This window comes from Pogonomyrmex barbatus, unplaced genomic scaffold (assembly GCF_055798465.1).
Source record: "Pogonomyrmex barbatus isolate J1 unplaced genomic scaffold, ASM5579846v1 scaffold14, whole genome shotgun sequence".
NCBI classification, from domain to species: Eukaryota; Metazoa; Arthropoda; class Insecta; order Hymenoptera; family Formicidae; genus Pogonomyrmex; species Pogonomyrmex barbatus.
The window spans coordinates 4,849,716-4,867,064 of NW_028297110.1; the positions used below are offsets into that span (position 1 = coordinate 4,849,716).

The 17,349-nt window shown below is 41.1% G+C and overlaps 1 protein-coding gene across 2 annotated transcripts in view; it reads right to left on the minus strand.

Moving 5' to 3' along the window:
- LOC105430765 (adenylate cyclase type 5) overlaps window positions 1–16,406 on the minus strand; it is a 106,276-nt gene extending 89,870 nt beyond the window's left edge. For both annotated transcript variants that reach the window (XM_089073181.1, XM_089073180.1), the window contains exon 1: window positions 14,478–16,406. The gene's annotated coding sequence lies outside the window, so the exon portion shown is untranslated. The remainder of the gene's footprint in view (window positions 1–14,477) is intronic.
- Window positions 16,407–17,349: the final 943 nt, after the last annotated feature.

Below are 17,349 nucleotides of genomic sequence, written 5' to 3' on the forward strand. Positions count from 1 at the left end.
TAATGCGATTTTAAAGTACTAACTATAACAATAAACAAAAAATGACAACAAAATATAAATTTGAAAGTGAATTTATTATATCTATAAATATTACATGCTTAACAAGTAAATATTATATTGATAAATTTTATGTGCATAAAATTCTTGCGCTGTTTACCGATGTAGAAATAATTCGTACAACATAGATTCTCTTATATAAATAAATCGTGACACAATTTCGAAAAAGTTAAATAGGACAAAGAACGCAGACGACGAGACAGATGCTGCGAACGATATATATTTCTTGTCTACGTTGTTATAGAGCTTTGTATTGTCCCCTAAGAAACAATTTACGGCCGGGAGGTGCATTACATTACATGCGCAATTACAAATTTGCACGTGCCTGCACGGTTGCCTGTGAAAGCGGGACGCGTGTGTGCATTCTAATTGGCTCCTAATCAAGTAACGACTAACAAGCATACGGAAACGTGAAACATTTTGTGTCAACGTAGTTTCCGGAATTCCGCCATTAATAACACGTACACGACGACGCATTTGTCTCTCGTATCTCATCGATGGATCTTCCTGCATATCTGTAAATAACAGAGCGCCTCCGGTTTTCCTTTCGCAGAAACGCTCCCTCGAGCGGCCAGGGAAGGATTCCGAAAATGTCCTCGTGCTTGCGAGGTGCCTGGATTTCGTCCGAAGCCAAGAAGCAAACTCCCTCCTCGAAGCCGGGAAGCCGTCCCGAATTGATCTGAAAATCCCGAGGGCTCGCAACCGCGAATTAGAACATAAAAACTGCAACCGTGGCAACGATCGCGTGCGTGTCGGGGTAGGAACTTGCCGCAGCATTTAACATCTCGGCTCGAGCCCGAGCTTCGTGTAACTTGTAATTTGGCGGTATAGCCCCCCCCCCGTTACACGCGGACGGGGATCGAAGGGAAACGTTTAAACCGTACGGTCTCGGCCTCGTGCACGCGGCGAGATAAAATTCGCCCCTTCGCCCCGTTACGTAAGCGCTAAGCGCTTAACCACCCTAACCACCCTCCGCGTGCTCGGAACTCGCATTTATCATAATCGTGACGCCTTTATCTGTGCGAGGGCCTGCGAGGGTTAAGTGGAGTGGACCTGACGTGTCCGGATGAATACGCCCTGCGAGCACGAACCCGTGTCTCGATTAAGGATTAACAGGAACGGTTGTTGACCCTTGACATCGTATCGGATCGGCGACGAGCCGCTCGGCGATTATGCCCGATGATAACGTCTTGGCGAACATTTGACACGCATAACGTTATCATTTACAGGTTACTGTCCGTAATCGCGATGTATCTGCTGCTGTAAGAAATGCGCGAATATAGCTCGGAACGTGCCGATAAAGAGCGTATTATATATTTTATCATCTGCATTTGAATGGTTTATTTAAACTTTCCATGTATGTATGTATGTATATATATATATATATATATATATATATATATATATATATATCGCTATTCTGCAAATGTCAAGAGCTGTTAATTCCGGCGATACAAAAGAGTAAAATTTATATATACATATAAATTCTGCTCTTTTATATCGCTGAAATTAGCAGCTCTTGGAATTTGCAGAATAACGAGAAAGTAATCGAAAATGATTGTCTAATAGTGTGCAAATGCATACTCTTCTTGTAATTAAAGAAATAGTAAAGTATCAAAGAATTATTTATGCAGGAAGAAAAGATATGCATTTTATTTTCTTGTTATCTTAAAAATTCCGAAAGCTTTCGATGTTTATATATTAAAAATATGGAATAAATAAATGAAATATGAAATGAATAAAATATTAAAATGCTAATAAAAAATTTTGAATCATTATTAAGTTCTTTCGGAAGCTCGAACAAAGTGAATACTCTTTTTATGTAATTTTAATTTTTATAATTAAAATTGAAATTAATATGCCATAGCGTTCTTAAAACTATTAAACTTGCTCAATTCCATTATGGCAGTCCGAGGATAAAGAGATAAATGATAAATATCATTATCGGTAATAGCGCGGAATGATTCGACTTTGACAGTTCCCAAATGAGTTCTGTCCGTCGGAATTCTCGTTGGCAGCTATCGTAACGTCTAACGAAATTCTGCAATTCTCCAGCGGCACGCGATTAATTTAACAGTATTAATTTTAACGATATTGATTTAACCACTTCTCGTTCTGTCTCACTTCCTCTTCCATTTCTAGCTTCTTGATCGAGATATATTTTGCTAAAAATATTATATATATTTCCTCCGTTTTCCGGATCAGAATTCGATCCTTTCAACAGCTTTTATCTTGTTCGACTACATATAAATCCGGGAATTATTTTTCAGGACTACGTATTTTTTTATTCGTAAACTCTGATTTTATTACTTACACGAGCGCATATACATTCGTGTCGCTGGAAAGTTTTTTTACAGATGAGCGAAAGCGAAGCTTTTAAATGTGCCTGAGCTGCTTCGTAATTACAGTTCACGCCGAGAATATTTCTCGTTAAAACGATGAATTTCCATTAAACAAATCTACATTACGAAGCGCGCGCGCAACATCGTATTATCTTCGTAATTTCGACGTAATGAAAGCAAGAAATTCTGCTGCGTTCGGAAAATTCACGGTGCTCGATTACGTCATATGTCAACCGGATTTCCATTTGAATTTGTTTGATTGAAAGTCGGAGGGGATTTCTAACTTGCCATACTTGTACGTTCGATTGCAGAATCCGGTACACGTGGATCAAAGGTAAAGAGCGCGGGAAGAGGAACGCGTGATGCGAATAGTTTCCCGAGCAGAAGCGCGAAGCGATTAATTTAACGAAAGTGTCTATTAAAGTCGATTAAAACTCGTAACTTTCTTATGATCCGTTACAACGAGATCAATTCTTCCCGAACGCTTTAATGGAATTGTCTAGTTTTAAAACTTGGCGATTTCGAACTCGTTTGCCCTTTAATACCGCAAGTGTTATTTATTTTTGTAATTCTTTCTTGAAGAATACCGATGATCAGTAAAAGTTACTTAAACGAGTTACGGTACTCGCAAAATTAATATAGAATTTATTTAAGTTATTATTATATATAAAATGTGTCACGCATTATTAAAATAAATGTTCTGTGATGCATATCATATTTTTAATAAATTCTCCCTTTCTCTCTCTCTCTCTCTCTCATTAAAGATTCACAGAACAGATATATTGGTATGAATATAAATTATGCTACCGTAAAAAAATAATTAACATTCTTCAACTAATTTACATCATTCTCGCAACGCATCGGCCTATTAATTTCCAAATTTATTCCGCGGAAGCCTAATGTCTTTGAGTCACTTAGGACTTGGCGACTTATCGTCGTGGAGGCAATTATGCCGGAAAGGGACGAAAGTTTGGGCACGCTTTAAATGAACAATCCGAACTTTTGCTATAGTCGATAACACACTTACGAGTGAACGACCCTCGGCCGAGAGACCAGGTATCCGAAGTTATAAATAAATGCCGTGTGTGCGCGCCTACCTCGATCGATCCTAAGCGACTTGAATGCCTGGTCCTACCATTGACGAGCGAATCTTTCGAGAATTCGTCAGGTGTAAATAAACAGACACGACGGCAAAATATTAAAGAGCTCGCGAATCGCCAAGTTTCCGATCCACGCGAAATCGATACGAGTTCGACTTATCATCACCGTCCACGTCCACATACGATCATTATCAGTCGCGTGGCCACTCGCGTGTGTATTTACAACATATGTGCGAACACGAACACGAAAACCGACTATCGTCGTGTTTGTAATCGAAAGCACGTGGGAATCGACTATCGGATAAGAGTTGATTGGCAGCATCAGCGGGATATTTTTATCCGCGAGTCAGTTTCGAATATTCGATCAATCCGCAAAATCCTTTTCTGATTTTCATTCGTCATTTAACTCGAAAGGCAGTTTGGAAAATTATTAAATTCGGCGTCGAAAAAAATAAAATTTTGGATTACTCATTGCTGTGGGTACTTTGAATGTAAATTAAACCCATTTTCGAAAATTCTAATCTAGTTGACGGGATAAAATTTTTCATTGCTGATCAGCTTGCAAACAAATAATATCTGTCATCTGTGACGCTGCTGATGTCATCGAATTGCATTATTAACGATTTCATAATTATTAAAAATTTCCATTTAGGCTCCATCCAAAATGCACATTACGATAAACCGTATTCAGCAAGTTGTGAAATTACACGCGACACGACGATTCATAAAACGCCATATTATGTTTCTTTTTCATAAAAAATGAAATATGTTAAAACGAGAAAAATTATGTTGAAACGTTACTTGCTGAATCGTCATAGAAAATTTCGTGTGAAAAAATTATTCATAAATTAAAAATGATTCAGCAAAAATGTCATGAATTTTAATTTTACAAATTATAATTTATTTATAATTACTGTACGGCGATGTATAACACAATTGTATTAAATTATTTACTATATTTATAATTATATTAATTTCATTTATTACTACATGCAAAATGCAAATTTCCGATTTACATCAGTTAATCGATTCTATCGAACTTTCCATTCAAACCGATATCTACGGTAAAATATTACAACAACATGTGGGATTACTCAATGATCGAGTCAAATGACCTCGACGAGCGGAATCGAACGGGTCGGGCCGGAAACCCGCGAAGGAACTTCCGTGAACTTCCGCCGTAATCAGCAGCGCGCGAAACGGATGGCTTAAAAAATCGGCGACTTGGCGCTAATCGAATTCCTGCTCATTAAGTCGGAAAATCGCGTTATAGCCCAGCGCGATGAATGGCGGTAGACGCCCCAACACTTCCGGGTTTAAGATCAATGCCGTAAACAATATAAATATAACAAAACGACCGAAGGAAATAAAAAACTGAAATGAATGTTCTTTCGACGTATCCGCGCCGAAGCGCGGAGGTTTCCATCTCAGACACGACGAAGGTCGTTAAACCCAAATTCTCAGGTTAAAGGAATACGGGTTTAGAATTTGCGATAGAAAGAGAGAGAGAGAGAGAGAGAGAGAGAGAGAGAGAGAGAGAAAGAACGTTGCACTTAGCATCGCTAAATGCGATCCGAGGATACGGGTTCCCGCTTTTCTAGCGCGGTCGAGAGGCCGCGATACGCTCTTGTCGCACACGAGATCGCGAGTTTAAGGCCCATTGCACATGCGAGAGCACGAGAAATAATCGGCCAATCGAGAATGAACGCGGTTATCGCGCGCGCGCGCGCGCGCACACACACACACACACACACACACACACACACACACACACACACACATACACATGCGCGCGCGCGCGCGGCGGATAATAAAGAGAAGAGGGCTCTTTATTTCTCGTATTCTCATTCTCGTGACCCTTATTCGGGATCAACCGACGCGCCGGATGAGGCGTTATTAATAATTGGAGCTTGATTAATCGAAACGATCGTTCGCGTTGCGCTCCCAGCGATCGCGAGATATCGCGGCGACGCGCGGATGTATCGCCCCTGTTAATTAAATTTATTTTGAAGCAAAATGTCCCGTGGAAAATAGCCATTATTATTACAAAAAGGGAGCGCGGGCATGAATAGTATATATTCGTATTATTGAGTGGAATTTGCGGTTGAATGTTCCTCGGTGAAAAATCATTTTGCGAACGTATCGTTTTTATCCCCCCCCTCTCCCCCCCTCCTCCCTTTTTCTCTTGCATTGGGCACATAGCGGCAATAATCGTTATTGAATTATTCCACGAGGTTTTTAATTGATTGCTTTTCAACAGAGAGAGAGAGAGAGAGAGAGAGAGAGAGAGAGAGAGAGAAAGAGAGAAATCTAAAGAGTTTTCCGGCTGGCCCTTTATCTCCCGGCGGAATAGGCTGCAGCCGGCGGTCGTTGCATAATAATTTAAATAATAATCTACAATGTGAAATTTGCAACTTACGTAACAGTAACACGCGGGTGCGCGCGGAACATGCAACAGACGAATTATCTATACGTGGAATTAACTGAAACTGAGCCCGCGCGCGGCTTTCGCCGTCTTTCCGACGCCGGCTTGCTGCTCACGCGACGCTATTTTAATCCCCGCTTTTGCTTGTTGCAAGTCGACCGACTTGCAACAATTTCGGTCTCCCCCGACCGTAATTGCGGCAGACATCGACGCGCGATTTGTTGTTCTGATAAATCGGAATCGCGCCGCTGCCGCCAGAAATCGCCCGTTCCGCCTGATTTGCCCACGCGGATATCATTCGATTCGTTCCGCGAGGTTGGTTTTAGAGAAAAAGGAGGCGCGAAAAAAGAACAAGGCTGCAACAATGGGTTTTAATGGGGCCGTCGACCGCGCCTCGATAACGTTTCTTTTTTTTCCCCACGATCGATGGGGAAATCGGGAGGCCAAGACGGGAGCGATAATTAACGCCGAAGGCAAGGTCGTCAGTCGAGGATAAGAGTTTCTCGCTATTACGGAATCCCGTGATTATTTCCCGCGACTCTATTCCTATTTGCGATATCGTTTCTTTAACTCGTACTCCGCGTCTTATAAATAATGACATAATGGCTCCCGGAGCGCCTTTATTTAAGGCGCACCTTGCCGCCGCTATCTCATGCAAGTAAAATATGAGAGAAAAGACGCGGCGGAGGAAATCTTATTTCTTTTATTTATTTTCATTTACTGTTTTATTATGCAGGCATCAAAAATTCGCTGAGCGACTCTTGTACCGTGCAGATAACCCGAATGGTTTTACAGAGAAAGGTAATAGAAAAGTGAATATTACAAGATCCGAAAGAAGATTTAGATACGACAGATAGCGGCGCGACCTACTTTTGCAAAAATATTCTGAAAATTCAATTACTAAAATTCTAAATCTCCAGTATATATTCGTCTTTGCGTTGTCGCCGAGAAGAATATATACTAGATTTAGAGGAAAAGTCAGTGACGTGTTTTTCTTTTTTTTTTTTTTAACCATCAGTGACGTTAATGCCATAAATATTCATCGCGATCCGTAAATTTCTAGAGTCGATATCGATTCTATGAAATTTTTATAAATTTTACGTCACAAAAAGAATCCATTTTTAAAAGAAAGAAATAATTCACGCAGCTGTAAATTAAATATCACCGGATAGTTGAGATTACAATCCAGTTTGTACAACAAATGTAATTAATGTAAATTCCGTGAATGTAGTCTCTATTTTATTACAAGTCTTTATTTTTTACCAAGGGAATTGTTAAAAACTGAACAAACAATACAGAAATAGTTTTCAGATAAATAAAGCCAAGTACTCAAATCGATGAAATAGACATCAACCGATGTAACAAATATAAACGCAATTTACTGCGCTGTAGGGAGCATTTTTATAATGGAAATTTGATGGTGAACGCCAATAAATGCCAATAAATGCTTGCATCGAAAAAATATTTTTTTATGACGATAAATAAATTAACGGTAAAATGCAACACGATGCAGGACTGAGGCATGTTTTTATGATGCGTCGAGCGTCATCGGTTTTACGATAATTTGTTGGGCGGTGTATATTACGTGTATTACATGTCGCACATATTGTTTTACGCACACTTGATTGCGGTATTGTATAATGCTAATTAAAGTCTCCATCTCCACATAATAATTAGTTAATTAATTGACACGAAAGGTCGGATCATGATCCCATTTGCAATCGTATCGTGCGTTTCGAAAATTGCGCGACGAGACTCATTAGAAATTGATGCGTGTGAATAATGTCATTCGTGCCTTCCGTAATTTTGTATTTAGTTGACAGGAACGGGATCGAAGTATTATCCATCAGTGTCATATTTTTCAGAAAATAATGTAAATTAACAGGATAACCTGTTGATTGAACCTACATAACAATTTTTGTGATATTTTCATCATCAGTTTATTATGTGCGATATAAAACTTTAATTTTATTAAACAAAAATTATTTGAAGAATAAACACACGTAGTTTAAGTCATGGAAATAAAAAAAAAAATTAAAAATAAAAAAAAATCGATACTGAATGATAAATAATGTCGATAACTTAAAGCTTAATTAACCTTAATGAAGCGCGGAGATTAATTTTGCGTAACGTTAATTTTGACTTACTCGCGTAATCAACTTTACGTATCGCTGTTTGTGTTTCTCCTTTCGAACGAGCACGAGTTTTGGGACGCTGATCGTTCATCTTCTCTTCATTATGCATTATGTCATATTGTAATGAAACGCTTCGTGGTGGAGAAAAATTTACCCGGAACGGAAGGGTCGCATGCGTACGAGGGTTTCGAGGGAATTGGATTAAGCGATTCGAACGAGTCACGCGAGAACGATTATGCGACGATCGGCGATAAGGGAATTATTACGCCGGCATGCTCTGTTTACTTGTTTGCCGATATGTACGGGTCCGACGAGGGTGCCATCCGGCGCGATAATGTAGCGCAGGATGGCACAGCACGTGTGTTCTTCCTGCCTCAATTTGTGTTTGTCCTGTTCTATTGAACGAGCCTCTCCGGAGGGTGAAACGCGGCCATTCCTCGGACGTGGAAAATTAATTTCTCCGGCAAGAAAGTAGTAAGGAAAAATCAGAATCACCAGAATCACGACCTTTCGGAAAGTTCAACTGTCCATAGTCTAGGCGAAAGAAAAGCAAAATCTGAAATAAACATCCGGATACTCAATTTGGAGATTCTAGAACGCAAATCAATAAAATTTCGCGTTATTATTATTATTTCGAAATTTTATCAATAAAAATGTTTGTCTTTCGTCTCACTAAATCTATATAATCTATATAAATATAATATCTTGAAGTTATCTCTTGGTCTGCAAAGTCTAAAATATTTACTGGCTCTTTACAGAAATAGCTTGATGAAATAGCTTATTCCGAAATATAAGCTTTATTATTAATTCATATGTTTACATATGGTAATTGTATTAATTCTAATAATCAACATTTAAAGGGACGGACTCGGCTAAATATAGGGGCGTTACCGTATGACGAAGTAAATATTGCAGTTTGGCACACTTTACGTATTCTAGGATTAATTGCGGTGTTCCGATCTGAAATTACACATAGAGTGCAAACACGCAGCGGTCGGACGTTGGTATCTGCATGCGGAATCTCGATGGCTGTCAAATAGCACGAGTGTGTATCCCCATCGCGCACACTTCCATCCCCTCGTTTAGGGTAGACGTGACTATTCTTTAAACGCGGAAGTCGATACGCGATAAGGTTGTCCGCTCTAAGGAAGATTAACGAGCCAGCTTCAAGCCGTTATCGCCGTTTTCGATCGCTGGGTTGCTTAACGCTAACGTTTTACACTCCGTTTAGTAACGGCGGTATGCGAACCGTTGTGAGGCGTTACGTGGATTTAACAAACGAAATTCGCCGAGAAATCGGTCGTCGGTGGCATGGCACTTACCACACGAGAGAGAATGTCTTTATGCTCGGCGGATGCGTAACGCGAGCTCTTGTGCAATTAACATAATGTGCAACGATGCACACGTTGCATCCTCCACGACGACGATAATGACATTTGATTATTTCGGAGGCAGAGCGCAGCTCCCTTTTCTCTCTCTCTCTCTCTATCCTCGATGCGAAATTCAATCGAGCGAACAAAGCGATTAATTAACGTTTGCGGCAGGTCGCGATTTTCTTTCGTTGCCAAAGGTGTAAAATAACGACGGAATTGGCGTTACTCTTGCACATCGTCGAACGGTAAACTCGAGAAAATGCCAATGGGGCGTCAACTTTCGCTGACGCGCGCGTTAAAGCGACGAAATAATTAGTGATTCGCTTTATTCAATCAAGTGGCTTTCTCCGTTTGTTTTACCGGGATATCACAGCATTCGAGCATTAATTTGCCGTTTCGAATTTAAATCATGAGGATCGCCGATCTATCGTTACACCCATTATCACCTTCCGCGTGATTTCTTTACCCTCTTTGACTAAAATGCTATGTCTGTGGTATTTTTGTTTTAAACTGAAATATTATATTATAATACGAGAGTTCTCACCTACGGGATCTCTGTGTATCAAATGACGCGAAATATCGAGTGAAAATGGCCGCGCTTTATCGAAATAAATTCGGAAAACGTATTTTATTTTCTCCCCCGAAATGAAACGCAAGTTACACGTTTGATGCAGTTCGCGCTGGAGAAAGTAACATTTCGATAATTGTGCCTGCGTCGTGAAAATTCATTTTTACTTGCAAACTATGATATCTGACAATGCCGTCAAAGTTTCCGATTCACCGATCTCGCGATGTGATTCATTATCGGACAGGTGCACTTCGATTGGTTGGACAAAGACAAAAGACTAACTAGAACAAAAAAGACGACGTCAAAATGATATCATTCACTTTGACGTTCATCTTGATCTTTATATGATTTTTTTGGTTCCACTTGGGACGTCTTTGTCCAACATCGAGATGCACTTGTCCGATACGCCGCATCGAACAACCGTGTTGTTCTCCTTCAGCTCGATTTGAATCACGAACCGAGGCCATTTACATCGCTTTCTTCCGCCATCGGTTTTAGTGCTCCTGCTTCTTCCGCATCGCACTTAATTCACCTTTGTTTAACGCGCGATTGGGAAAGCAGGTACCCTCATGGCCATCGCGCTCGTAGCCTCGTCCGATCAGGGCCTGACTATACTACTGACGAAATCACGTTTTGGATACTCCAACGAGAAAACTACATACGCGATATCGACACTCGCGTTATAACGGCATACTTGACACCGAGCTATTGCGTAATTCATGAGAAATTATTGTTTTACAAAAGCGCGAGGTTCTATCAGGGCCAACGTGACGTTTCCGCACCGCTGATATTCATAACAAGATCATAGAATTCCCCTACGTTTGCGTCGAATTAATTTAATCGCTTTGATTTTGGCTTTTTTTAAGATTTATGTCATTCAAGATTCAATCACGCCAATAAAATACATATCCCCGTTGGGATATGACGCGCGACAAAATTATATGTATGTATCAATGGATTGATGTCGACTTTGTTTGCTAACGAATATATTTGATGGCGTATAATTACGTTACCTTTTTTATAAATCTTAATTAACGCCATTATATGCAGTGTATTATATGCATCTTGGATTTTCTCCAATTAAAAGTTAACTAAGTTAACTGGCTCACCGTTACATTAAATCGTTGTTGTAAGGAACTAAATAACCTGTCGCAAGGATAATAATCAATTTCAAAGTATCGCATATGCGACCTACTTTGCGCAGTGTTTTATAATTAAGTCTTGATTGTTTATGAAAATATTATAGATTTAGCCTTCCGTATATATTGCAATAATTATATGTGATACACAATCGTTGCATCGTCAGATTTGGAAGAAAGATTTGCAATAATGAATTTTAATAAAATCTATATATCTGACAATAATAATAAAAATAATAATAATCCCTATATGCGATAATAATTGTACGTAACAACAAATACAATATTACGTATGACAATGATAGTTCGCAATATATGTAACGATGATATAGCCCATGGTTTTATCGGGAGTCGAATTATTGGGAAGAGAGAACTTTCAGCCCACCTGCATTATTATCTTATAGTCTGCCAGTAATAATAACAACCCGGGATTGATTTAATTAGGGGCGGTGATTAAAACTGCATTTTCGCATGGAGGCCGGTTATCAATAATGCGCGTGCAGCGATCGGGGGGCGCGTAAAACAGGTGCATAAATATAACCGTTAACGGCGCCACGCGTGTCGGTCCCGTGCGTGAATTAAATGAATTTAGGTGCACGAAGGGAGAATATTACCGAGAACAAATACGTCGGACGGGAAAAGCCGAGAGAGCGGCACAACCCCCGAGAACGTAGCGACGATGACGTTAAATCACTCGCGCGCAAGCAAGCAAGCAAGCAAGCACGTGGCAATTGTAGAAGGCGAAAATGACCAAGATGGAGTCCCGCACTCAATCCCGAGCTCCATTCCGAATTGTGTGCTCTCGCACACCGGAATTCGGTTAGCGGTAATGTAATCTGCCCGACCGAAGAGGAGGCCACGAACAGAAAGCGCGAAACAGCGCGACGACCGACGACCGGACAACAGGCGTATCGCGGTGTGTTTTGGTTCGCGATTAATATTAATTACGTGCGATTAATATTAATTTCGAATCGCGCGTAATCAAGCAAGGACGTGCCAAATGTACGTGTAAAATCCGGAACGATCGTAAATGTTTGACAAATTTTCACAAGACCGAAATCGCGTTTCGTACCTCGAGGGCCAGAGCGAGATTGGGAATAATTGATGGCTACGCTAATGAAGCTCGAACAATAGCGCTCGTCGTGCAAAATTTGGTCGCGCTCGAAACTTTTTCACGTTGAACGCGACCACGTTGGAGGTTGTCGCGGAGTTCAGAATGCAATTTAACGTGTTTCAAGGCGTATAACTACGCCGGCATGTCGAGCTGCAATTGGCCCGAGAGACCAGGACCGAGAGATCAGTTTTCGCGCGACAAGCCCCAACTCGATATTCCCGAAGAAGTGACGCTCGCCGACAGGTCCGGGGATGACGGCGATACACGCGACAGCCGGAAGTTAGCGACGCCGTAGCGAAGGGCCCCTTCCGACACGACCACCTCGTCATCGTCCCTCCGCGTCGAAATTTCATACCGCGATCCGCGACGAAAACTTTCGCCTGCCAACATAGTCTGATATTTCATTTTCCGCGTGCACGTGTGTGCGTCGCTGTGTGCGCGAAAACTCGATTTTTTTCAATTCGACAGGAAATTGAATTTTTGCGGCGAGACCGTAGTAAGGTCGTGGTTGCCCCCGGAAAATAAGAGTGTAACAATCGAATTACAAGCAGCAGGAGATCGATATTGATCGATAGCTGCATAATTTTACTGGACTACTGCGTTTTTAAGTATTTAAGTTAATTTTTGTGATTAGTAACGGTAGTGTACGGTAAATCGATGATAAATTCCCGAAAAATTTCAGAAGTGAAGATACTAATTGTCTACCGAATTAAACTGAACATTTTATCGCACGCTAATGAGATATTCCGACGAGAGAAATGAGATTTTAATTTTAAATGCAAATATCTATAACGTTGTAATGTATGATTTATTACAGATTTATTACAGGTGATAAAGTCGATGGTAAAGTCAAATTAATGCAAAATCAAACTGTAAGGCATCGGGGCTCGGATTAATTAATCTATTTAAAAAAATTGCGTCTTTACTCTCTCGAGCCGGAAAGTAACTTCAGGCACGATTGCTATTGTAGATAGAATAAATAGTGCTGTTATCGTAGGGTAAATTGTTTCTTTGTAAGATCATCAGGAGCGAAATCGCCTATAACAGCCGGCGTCCGTCGCTGCGTGTTCGTGGTTTTCGTATATCTTCGCGAATGCGATTAGCGAGCCTGGTACACTAATTGATGATAAAAGAACTCGCGCGTTCTTATTTTGCCTCGATGTTCAATTCCGACGCACTATTTTCCTCCATTAGTTCTTCCCTTGATTCGCTTGTCTTCGGTTTAATATACAATAGAAAGAAGAAAGTATGTAAGAAAAATAATCTTATCGATCTCGCCTGGAAAAAAAAACTCTCCCGGAAAAACTCAAAGGAGCTATAAATAATAGAAAACGGCAAAAATAATGGAGCACGAGAAACAGAATAGAATCTATGCAAATAATAAGGAAATCTTCATCGTTCGAGTGATCGAATAAACTCGACGCTATTTGCGAATATCGCGGGATTATCGCGGCAGTTTCGCATTATCGATTATCGAGGGACAGAACGATCAGTCCCAGTCTCTTAATTATTCCTTAATTGAATGCCATTTTCTACAACATTTTCCAATTCCCTTTGACACTTGTGAGCCGATGCGTTCTTGCGATATAAGTGGGCACCAATATCGGATCATTAAATGCTTTATAATGCAAGCGCGCGGACTGTCTACCCCCCGTTATCTACTTATCCCCGGGGTAAGACGTAATTTTCATTCCCGTCGTAAGTTCTGAAGTAATGGAAACTTTAATGGAATTCAGCACCGCGTTTCCCCGCGCGCTTCCCCCGATAGAGTGACAAACGTCTCGTCAGGATTGGCGGTTCGCGTCGAATAAAAATAATTGAAAGCCATCGTTGCGTAACGGACTTTGCATTGGAAGAGTCAATGATGATGCCTTTCTTACGGCAATAATAAATTTTTGACTTTAACCTTATTTAAACTTACTGCCCGACGTAACGTTAACGACCGAGCTTAATAGGCTTCGAAATGAAATGAAAATAATGATAGATTAAAATTCCCTTGGACCGTAAATCCAAAATGCAAAATCATACGCGTATAATATGCACACATATCTCCTATTTTTTTTTTTTTTATTGTACATACATATTATTCTTTCTATCTTTTTACGCATGTTATATATTTGAGAAATATTTTTTTAATTTTTTACATACGTTATATTTTTTGCTGTTCATACTGTTCTCTGTAATCTCCGTAATTCCGATATTAAAAACACGAAAAAGTGCTCACCTCGCATCATACTGGATTCTAACGCGTCTTCCATCGTTATAGGCTTATCTCTTCTTTTCTGCCCTCCTCTCTCTCTTTCTCTCTCTCTTTCTTTGTGTCTTTCTTTTCTCCCTCCTCAGATTCTTTTCGACAACATCCCACAATAATCACGTGGCAAATCGGCCTTTCACGAGGGACGTCGAGCCTTTTCAAGTACGGACAGCACACCGATCATCCACACAACTCCCCCGAGAAATACAAAACGGCGCGTAAAACTCGTCGTCTTTATCTCTCGTGTGTTCGAGAGCGTTGCGTGCTTAGTGTCTCTCAGAGATTTTGAGTGCAGTGCGTGCATCGAGAAGGTAACGTTTAAGCTTAATCTTATTCTAGTCAGATTCTCGACTTCGACGACCGCCGTCGATCGGAGGTCGCTCTTAGATCGAAATCGTCCGCGAAGCAAGTCCTCTCAGTTTCCGACTGACGAACACGACGTCGGAAAGGAAATTATTTCTTTCCAGAACAGGTGGCCCTGAACCGGGATCAAGTTTTATCTTTCCGCTTATTACTCGTACATTTAGCGTTTTTCTTATCCGCGAGTCCCGCGGGACGTGGCCGGGGAAGAAGCGGAGTTTCGCTCTCCTATCCCGCGAGTATTGTTATTATTACAAGTCTTTCTCAAATGTGGGAAAGATACCCACGTCGAAAACCTTGAGATACCGCGTGCGGAGGAGTACAGCAAACCCACATGTTCGAGCGAGGATATATTCTTTCACCGAGGCTCTCAAGATTATTAGCCGTTTTCAGGATCTTTCGGTTTCCATCTGTTTTTCCAGAAAATTAAATAACATTCAACACATATCCGGAAATCTTCGTGCGGGCGCGATCGTCCGCTCGGGATCGTTTCATCTCTTCTCAACACCTCCTCTACCTTCCTCTACTTTCTTCTTATTTCCCGATGCGTTCGAATTCTGTTTGAAACTTACATTGTTTGCGATATCGCGATATCTCGGAACTTGGATTCAATTTTCATTAGACGAATGGAAGAACGCGCGTCGCGTCTTACGTCTAGGATTTCGCGTTTCTCTCCGAGCCTTTTCCCATTTTCCTTTTGTCGTCCTGTTTAATTTTAATTCGCTTTTTCGGAGACGCGTATCGCGCGCAATGTGAAACTCGTGTGCAATTCGATGCAGCTACTCGACTCCGCTTCGGCGTTTCCCTTTGGCCCGATTTTGAATTTAATCGACGCGAGATCGATCCCGATTATCGGTGCTCGGTTCCCTTCCTCGCGAAGTGTTCTCGAGGCTCGCTCTTAATGCTCGCAACACGCGTGTGTTCGCTTAATGCCCTTAATGCGCGTAGTCACGGACGTGCGTGCCAGCGTGCGACGATTATTGTCCTAAGCGCGCGATCCCTTGGTCGCAGGATCAAGAAGACTTCTTGAGAGTTTTTTTCCACTTTTCCGAATCGAGTTTCTTTCCACCTTCTTTCCTGATTTCCGACCGATCGAAATCGACGTTACGTTTAATCTCGAGCCATTGTCTTCGCAACGAAGTCTCACATTCAATAGAGATCGAGCAGACCCGATTGATCCTCTCTCGTGAGACGTGGATTCTCTTTCAGGAAAACTCGCAAACCCAACGAGGTCACTGGTCGCGGATCTCACGAACATTCGCCGTGCACTCTGCAATTGTCTTCGAGGATGCACCTCCGATCCGAGAGGAGCGAGCCGCACTTCGTTCGATCGATGATCGATTCGCTTCGCGCCCCTTCGAGAACGAAAGCGAAACCGACGTGGTTCCTCGGCCTCCTCGGCGATGAGGTAAAATGATTTTAAGCGGGGTGTTCGTGTCGAGGGTTCGTCGACCGGTCCGATCGAACCGGCCTTCCAGTGCAGAACGTGCGCGATACGCCTCACACGGATGCCGCGCGCCGACTGAGGTTGACTGACGATGCCGCGCGCCGTGTTCCACGCCGATTTCCGTCGTCACGTGACGCGGTTGCTCCGTCGACGTCGCGACGCTCCGCGTCGCGATGCTCAGTGCCGCGACGCACAAGGCGGACCTCTCCGCTTTGCCAACCGCGAGAAATCAGCCCTAACACGATCGATATATTTATTGCTGATATTAAGTATTGACAGGCCTTCAACGGATATCGGTAAACTGTTGAAAGAGAGGATGAGTTTGCCGTTTAAGAGGGCGTGTTGTCCGCCCTTAAAGCTGGTAGAAATGACGCAGATGCTTTTCGAGAAATGAATCTAGATCGATGAACGATGAAAATAAAATTTTGCCTATCTCTGTATCGTTTTTAGCAATTTTTAACATTAAGTATATCTAGATCTATAGATAAATTAATTCTCTCGGTATCTTTAGATTGATCCATTCCTATTAAATAAAATTATCATTTTTAAAATTATCATTTTTTCGCATTGAAATCTAAAAGTTGATGGACTAAAATTACAGAAATAGTGAAGTCTATTTTGATAATTAATTTTATTTTATTCAATTCAGAAATAAAAATTGAATTTGATAAAAAAATGTTTGTTTAAATCTTCGTTTGTTTAATCTAATTAAATCTAATTAATGTATGAATCACTAAAATTTATGTGGAATTGAAGTAGGCCAAAGTGAGGTAGCCGTTAAGATTACAGAAGAATTGTGAAGAAAGCTGGTTTTATTCCGTTCATAACAAGCGCGTTATGCATTTTTCAATAGCACAGTTTAAGTCCGGGTCTTACGAGAATCGAGTTTAGGAGTGCTGAATGGAGAAGAAATGCGATATTAAAAGAATAGAAGAGAATTGGTGAGGGGAGACTGTGCGAGAGAGAAAGAAATGACAAAAATAAGAATTATTACTCCGACGAAGCTATTATTTCGAGAGCTTCGAAAGTTTAATC